General features: G+C 39.9%; 1 long non-coding RNA gene across 1 annotated transcript; it reads right to left on the bottom strand.

Moving 5' to 3' along the window:
* Window positions 1-461: 461 nt before the first annotated feature.
* LOC129472475 (uncharacterized) lies at window positions 462-4481 on the bottom strand. The gene is made up of 3 exons (XR_008653955.1): window positions 4446-4481; window positions 2144-2229; window positions 462-889 (listed from the first exon to the last, which is right to left on the bottom strand). It is a non-coding gene; the product is annotated as an uncharacterized lncRNA (long non-coding RNA).
* Window positions 4482-8585: the final 4104 nt, after the last annotated feature.

Below are 8585 nucleotides of genomic sequence, written 5' to 3'. Positions count from 1 at the left end.
GAGATTTTGCTAAAGTAACAACACAAAAAAGTCAAGCAAATTCATAATGATGCTGGGAGATAAAACCCATCATTATTCAAAGCACCCTTTGCACATACTGCTGTATCCACACATTGAATTTTGGTTTAGGGGTCTCTGGTTGAGCAGAGGGTTGCTTGAGTGAGTTTAGAAGGTGGCATCTGTTTGCGTAACAGATGTCTGTGTCACCAAGGTGCTGTGTTCTCACTTTTTATATAGGGGAAATTGCTGCTGAAATAGTTTTATTGTTTTTATGCAAATGAAAATACCATATTCTTCTCCTTAAAGGGTTCCTCTTCCTGATAGGGATCCACAACAATCATAAAGGACCTCAGCCTCATGGACTTTTTAAAAATATATTTTTGAATCTGATAAAGTTTCTTGTGCACTGCCAACTATGCATGAGATGAGATCTGGAATTGCAGACATACTTGCTCTTTTTTAACAAGGCCCCACTGGGTTGAAGCAAATTGAGCAGGGTAAGAGTCAATGCTGACCTTTCTGTGGCACAAGAAACTGGACCTGGAGAGGCATTCACACCCCTTGAGCTAGCTCTAAGCATGGAGGGGAAGGCTTGCCTTAGGGCATAATTTTGACTTCGTTCATTTGGTTCTTGGCTTCTAGAAATTTCTGATTCCTTTTATTTTCCAGAAGAGATGAGGGAGAGTGGAGTCATCCAAAAACACCCTTCAAGTAGACACATATAATTAACTATGACAAATATTCCGGGTGACAAGATGAGAAGGAAGCAGGAAGAGCTGTATTTCTGCTCTGTAACAAAGTATGATGATTATCTTGAAGAAAAATACTTGTGCAATTATTTGAGTTGCAGGCTGAACTACTCATTTCTTTTATGGAATGTCAGTTTTATCTGAAAGTACAAAAGAGAGACAAACTACAGGAATTCAGAGTTAAGCATTTAGGATTTGCCATGAAAATGAACAACATGAGTCTTTCATTTCTAGGAAAATGACTGATGGTATTTGTTGCCAGCAGTAAAATCCAAACTTTCAAGGGAAAATTTGAATTTTGGAAAAATTGTTTCCATCACCATGAGCTTACTAGCTTCATAATATTTAGAGTGTTCTCTAATGAAATTGGTGGTATTAATCATAAATTTGATTTTTTTGATACTGTAAAATGAAATGTGTCAGTATTCAAAAAACCTGCATAATTCAGTGAACCAATATTTTCCAAGACACCATGATGTTATAGAATCATGCTTAGTTAAAAGATACATTCAAAGTACAAAATGGGCTAATGGATTGTAATATAACAGAGTAAGAAAAGCTTATTGATATGGTTTCAGATTCCACGCACAACTAACTTTTAAGACATTACTACTTGTTGAGTTTTGGTATACTATCAAAAAAGAATATCTACAATCATCTGAAAAGTCTATTAGAGTTCTTCTTACTTTTCCATCTACATATTGGTCTGAGGCCACATTTCCTTCACATATTTTTGTAAAACAACATACAGCAGATTGAGCCCAGAAGCAGATATAGAAATCTACCTATCTTTTTTTTCTGTTCTTTTTTTTTTGAGATGAAGTCTTGCTCTGTCACCCAAGCTGGAGTGCAGTGGCATGCAATCTTGGCTCACTGCAACCTCCGCCTCCCAGGTTCCAGCGATTCTCCTGCCTCAGCCTCCCAAGTAGCTGGGACTACAGGCATGCACCACCACACCAGGCTAATTTTTGTATTTTTAGTAGAAATGGGGTTTCACTATATTGGCAAGGATGGTCTTGAACTTCTGATCTCATGATCTGCCTGCCTAGGCCTCCCAAAGTGCTGGGATTACAGGCGTGAGCCACCACACGCGGCCATCTACCTATCTTTTATGAAGCCAAACAAAAGCAGGATTCGGGCTCACAGAGGTTCTCAGAGACTAATTATTGAATTGGTTCACTTATTAAAATAAACCTGGAAGACCTTTTGTCAATATTCTTTTCTTGTGGACACTGTAGAAATTAAAGTGATTTCAGGAGCTCTGAGTAGTCTCATATCTTTCAAGAAGAAAACTAGATTCTATACCCAGGGAAGTCACGTAGTTGTGGTAAACCCAAGATTCGTAGGCATCAGTAGCCCAGTGCCAGTGAGGTCAAATGAACATTAAGCCTTACCTAGCTCATTAAGCCCCACCTGCACACTTCAGGACCTCAGCATATTCTCTTCAGGGTCTTGCACTCCCTGTATTCCACCAGTGTTTCTGAAATTTTTGAAATGTTTTTCATTTGTGTTTATAAGTCAGTTAAGTCTGCTAGGAGTCTCTGTCCTGCTGCATATAGCTCAAGGCACAGCTATATTGTTAATGCTTTCCCTCTGGCTAACTAAAAACCAGATTTTTCTTTTTTAAAAATTTTGGAATCTGATGGGCTTCATGTCATTGCCTTCAAGTGGCATCAGTCACTGTTGCTTGAAGAATGCTGAGAGGATGTTCTTTTACTAGGAGATGGCAGTGTAGTGAGCATCGCAGCAAGGATTATGAGCTATGAAATAGGAAAAGACCAGCTGCCTGTTCAAGACCTTGAGGAAAAAGGAGATGGGTGAAGGTAGCTTCAGAGTAAAACTAGGCACTGGTGGAGGCTGTGTGTAGGATCTAGCTTAGCACTTAGTGACTGGGGGAGGATGTTAGTGGGGAAGTGACGAGGTGAGGAGCTGAACTTCCACAGAGGATGTGGCTAAGCTAGAAATCTGGCTTGTGAAAATGTTCTGGTAACATAAAATTTTTCAAGGAAAAATGGGTTCACATGACTTCAAGATATCCCTAAAGTATCTACAAAGCTGGTTAAAGAGGCCACAGCCCAAGAGTCTGATGTTTCCCCCTTATCAAGGTTTACCTGACAGAAGTCTCATTCCCTCCAATCTTGCCATTCATCAAGAGATAATAAAACAATGGCTGTTTAATAAGTGCCTCCTCCTGGAAAAGAGAGTTGTCTTGAATGAGTGGGAAATTTGAGAGGCAGATTTGAAATAGGCAAGAATTTCAGAACTCCTAACAGCTGAAAATAGTTGCCAACCCCACTTACCCTGAGTCATATGCCTGATCTGGAGATCGAACCACTTTCTTCTATTTCTCCTATTCTCAATTATCTTTATTTTTAAAATCACATTTGAAGGAAAGAATCTTCTGAAAATCAAAAATCTTAGAAAACATCTCTCAAGCACTTGTAAGCTGCTTGCACTCTTTGTCCCCCAGTGTCTGGATGGGTTTTGGGGTAATACGCTTATTTCAGTAGTTCAATAAATACAATATCCTCTATGAAAATAAGTATGACTCAGAGAGTTTTTTATCATAATTAAACATTATTTTAAATGATCAATGCTAAAATTTATTTGCATTAGTGTAGACAAATATAATTTGATTAGACCTAGCCTTCAGAGATCAGTTTTCAGACACAGTGATCAAACTTTTGTGATGTTCTTTGAATTAGAGGAGGTAGAATACACCATAAAGCATATCTAAAAAATATGTATAAGTCAGCATTATGGATATAATGGATATCAAGGCAGGTTTGCAGGCTTTGTCTAAAAATGGTGAAGCTCAATTGTTATCTTTGTAGTGCCTAGCAGTTTATTATTTGTGGGCAAAGTATTTGTAGATGTCATTAGAATGGCTATTATTAGTTTTGTGATTTCCACAGATAACCTAAAAATGAGAAGTGGATATCATAGCAGCTGAGCAGAATGGTAATTGGGGTATCTGGGGACTTTTCTTGCGTATCTCCATTAGCAGAATGGAACATTTAAAGGCACACTGCACACTTGGGTGTAGCTAGAGATAGCTGAGTCTCAAAGATGACCCTGAGCTTCTTATGTGGGATGAGGGTGAACATGTGCAATTTGAGTACAATAAAGAGCATATGCAACTGTGTTAGAAGCATAGAACATAAAACCATTTTCTGTTCCTCCCTTATTCCACCTAAGAGAAAACCTGTACCTCTCCCTCAACATCATCTTCAAATCCATTCCATCCCCCTTCTCAACAAAGCAGCCCCCTGAATCTTGTCTGGGTACTGTGGAGGCAGAAGGTAACAGGGAAGAGTAGAAAGCAAGTTAAAAGGATGTGATGGTGAGAGAAAGAAAAGAGCCATGATGGGCCATCATGGTAAGGAGTGTGACTACTTAGAGCAGAAGCAGAAGGCTCAGATTCAGAAGGCAGTTAGCTTGCTGGCTTGAATCAAGCCGAGATCACACTTCCTCTGACCTGAATTAATAGAAGTTTTGCAACAGCTTTGATCATGGATAGCAGATAGATTTCTTCTGGAATGCTGGTGGCATTTGATGGGCAATGTACCTGGCATATTGTGTTAAAATTGATTTTAAAGCTAAATTTGGACTGAGGGGGAGAGAAAGTTGTGATTCATTAACAATATCTACCACGGACATGACAAGGGAGATTGTAACATGTGACAGATTTACCACCTCTGCTCCACATGGGTCTGGGGTAGCCTGCCAAATATGTGACTTCTTCTTTCCACATTCTTAGGTTCTAAGGTCACCTTGATGCTTGGTGGCATTGTCTGTTTTAAGAGGATAGCATCTGTATGACAATTTTTGCATAAGACTATTTGCTATATTTTTCTGTCCTTCCATTTGTAGAAGGCACAGAGGATTCAAGTCTCCATGTTCATTTTCACAATCCTCTCCACGGATCCTGTTCCCAGAATAATTTTCCTAAGACTATTCCAGAGATGCCCACATCAGTCTCTGTATTCTTGCAAATGAATGACAAGGACAAAAATGAAACTATTATGAAAGAGAGAAGACTCAGGAGGATTCTTTCCCTAGGCCCTGAGATCCTCACAATAGTTCAAGCGAAATGACAGCCAAGGGCTTCCTTATCTGTTCCCTTTGCTTGACCAGCCCCCAGAATGTGAACAGTAGTTCAGGAAATCAACATTAAACATTGCCTGTTCCCTCTATTTATATTGCATTTTAATGCAATTGGCTGCTTTTCCCCATTTGTTTCAGGGTGGTGACACAGCTCTGGGGGCCTAAGGATGATGAAGTAAATGAGGATGGAGAGAGAAAGAGAGTACACACATGAAAAACCCTATCAGCAATACTTCTTCTTATTTATAGTGACAACCCCAAGCAAAATATGAAAATATATTTAGAGAGATGACAGTTTTGCTGCTTCTTGATCACAAACCAGCACTTAGGAGTTCCCTTTTGTGAGCAGATAAAAAGGGCTGCACCTCAATAAAACAGGGTGAGGAAAAAGGAGAGAAATTGGATGAAGGGCACTATGTCCTAGATAAAACCAGTACAAGAACCAATACATTAAATAGAAGGAGCCTCAGAGTATTGCCTATGGGTGCCTTGGACTGAAGATGGATGGAAACCTCCTCCCATCCAGAAATTATAATGCCAAGAAGGCAAGAGGTCTTTAGACTTACCTTCCAGTCATAGAATTTATATTTGATAAATAAAACAATTAGTCTTCAATTTACTTTATTTCAAAATAAGAGAGGGGAAAAAGCTGCATGAAAATATTTGAGAGGAACATTACTTATTCCTGTGTTAAGAAGCGGCAGTCACAACTTATAAACTAGTCCACCTTTGAACAATTCAACTTAAGTGTGCTCTGTGCAAAGCCCAAGTGGTACAATGATGAATAAGACACAGACCCTGTTCTTTTTTTTTTTTTTTTTTTTTATTATACTTTAGGGTTTTAGGGTACATGTGCACAATGTGCAGGTTTGTTACATATGTATCCATGTGCCATGTTGATTTCCTGCACCCATTAATTCGTCATTTAGCATTAGGTGTATCTCCTAATGCTGTCCCTCCCCCCTCCCCCCACCCCACAACAGTCCCCGGAGCGTGATGTTCCCCTTCCTGTGTCCATGAGTTCTCATTGTTCAATTCCCACCTATGAGTGAGAACATGCGGTGTTTGGTTTTTTGTCCTTGCGATGGTTTACTGAGAATGATGTTTTCCAGTTTCATCCATGTCCCTACAAAGGACACAAACTCATCATTTTTTATGGCTGCATAGTATTCCATGGTGTATATGTGCCACATTTTCTTAATCCAGTCTATCGTTGTTGGACATTTGGGTTGGTTCCAACTCTTTGCTATTGTGAATAGTGCCGCAATAAACATACGTGTGCATGTGTCTTTATAGCAGCATGATTTATAGTCCTTTGGGTATATACCCAGTAATGGGATGGCTGGGTCAAATGGTATTTCTAGTTTGAGATCCCTGAGGAATCGCCACACTGACTTCCACAATGGTTGAACTAGTTTACAGTCCCACCAACAGTGTAAAAGTGTTCCTATTTCTCCACATCCTCTCCAGCACCTGTTGTTTCCTGATTTTTTAATGATGGCCATTCTAACTGGTGTGAGATGGTATCTCACTGTGGTTTTGATTTGCATTTCTCTGATGGCCAGTGATGAGGAGCATTTCTTCATGTGTTTTTTGGCTGCATAAATGTCTTCTTTTGAGAAGTGTCTGTTCATGTCCTCTGCCCACTTTTTGATGGGGTTGTTTGTTTTTTTCTTGTAAATTTGTTTGAGTTCATTGTAGATTCTGGATATTAGCCCTTTGTCAGATGAGTAGGTTGCAAAAATTTTCTCCCATTGTGTAGGTTGCCTGTTCACTCTGATGATAGTTTCTTTTGCTGTGCAAATGGAAGAACATTCCATGCTCATGGGTTGGAAGAATCAATATCGTGAAAATGGCCATACTGCCCAAGGTAATTTATAGATTCAATGCCATCCCCATCAAGCTACCAATGACTTTCTTCACAAAATTGGAAAAAACTACTTTAAAGTTCATATGGAACCAAAAAAGAGCCCGCATCGCCAAGTCAATCCTAAGCCAAAAGAACAAAGCTGGAGGCATCACGCTACCTGACTTTAAACTATACTACAAGGCTACAGTAACCAAAACAGCATGGTACTGGTACCACAACAGAGACATAGATCAATGGAACAGAACAGAGCCCTCAGAAATGATGCCGCATAGCTACAACTATCTGATCTTTGACAAACCTGACAAAAACAAGAAATGGGGAAAGGATTCCCTATTTAATAAATGGTGCTGGGAAAACTGGCTAGCCATATGTAGAAAGCTGCAACTGGATCCCTTCCTTACACCTTATACAAAAATTAATTCAAGATGGATTAAAGACTTATATGTTAGACCTAAAACCATTAAAATCCTACAAGAAAACCTAGGCAATACCATTCAGGACATAGGCGTGGGCAAGGACTTCATGTCTAAAACACCAAAAGCAATGGCAACAAAAGCCAAAATCGACAAATGGGATCTCATTAAACTAAAGAGCTTCTGCACAGACCCTGTTCTTAAGAAAGTCGTAGCAATGAAACCAAAAGTTTATTTGAAAGTTAGTTTGAAACTTATAATGCCATCTCCATAGAGTTAGTGTTAAATATGGCAGTTGGTTTTCAGTTCACGATTCCTTTGTTCCTGAAACATATAATTCTGTTATGGTCTGAATGTTTGCATACCCCCAAATTCATGTTAAAATCCTAACCCCCAGGGCGATGGTGTTAGGAGGTGAGGCCTTTGGGAGGTGATTAGTCATGAGGGTAGAGCCCTCATGAATAGGATTATTGCCCTTATAAAGGGATCCAGAGAGCTATCAGGATCCTTCTACCATGTGAGGAAGGACATAGCTAGAAAGTGCAGTTTTTATAAATCAGGAAGTGCGTCCTCACCAGACACCAAATCTGCCGGTGCCTTGATCTTGGACTTCCCAGCCTCCAGAATTGTGAGAAATACATTTCTGTTGTTTACAGGCCACCTATTCAGCTTATATGTTGATATACAAGCTCTAACAAACTAAGATACATTTCTTTTATTTTCTTCCTTTATCTTCAATTTTCATTTTAAGTTCAGAGGTACGTGTGCAGGATGTGCAGGTTTGTTACATAGGTAAACGTTTGCCATTTTGCCGTGGGGGTTTGCTGCACAGATCATCCCATCACCTAGGTATTTTTTTTTCTATTATTTTCTTTCTTCTTTTTTTTTTTTTTTTTTTTTTTTGAGACAGCATCTCACTCTTTCACCCAGGCTGGAGTGCAGTGGCAAAATCTTGGCTCACTGCAACCTCCGCCTCCCAGGTTCAAGCAATTCTCCTACCTCAGCCTCCTAAGTAGCTGGGACTGTTGGCACACACCACCACACCCAGCTAATTCTTGTATTTCTCATGGAGACAAGGTTTCAACATGTTGGCTGGGCTGGTCTCGAACTCTTGACCTCAAGTGATCCACCCGCCTTGGCCTCCCAAAGTGCTGGGATTACAGGCATGAGCCACCCTGCCCAGCTTTATCACCTAGGTATTAAGCCCAGCATCCATTAACTATTCTTCCTGTTGCTCTTCCTCCCCACACTGGCAGGCTCCAGTGTGTGTTGTTCCCTGCCATGTGTCCATGTGTTTTCATCATTCAGCTCCCACTTATAAGTGAGAACATGCAGTGTTTGATTTTCTGTTTCTGCATTAGTTTGCTGAGGATAATGGCTTTCAGCTCCTGGAAAGGACATGATCTTGTTCCTTTTTATGGCTGCATAGTATTCCATTGTGTATAT

Source organism: Symphalangus syndactylus, chromosome 22 (genome assembly GCF_028878055.3).
Source record: "Symphalangus syndactylus isolate Jambi chromosome 22, NHGRI_mSymSyn1-v2.1_pri, whole genome shotgun sequence".
NCBI classification, from domain to species: domain Eukaryota; kingdom Metazoa; phylum Chordata; class Mammalia; order Primates; family Hylobatidae; genus Symphalangus; species Symphalangus syndactylus.
The sequence above is the reverse complement of the archived record's forward strand: the minus strand, read 5'-3'. Positions and strand labels throughout refer to the sequence as shown.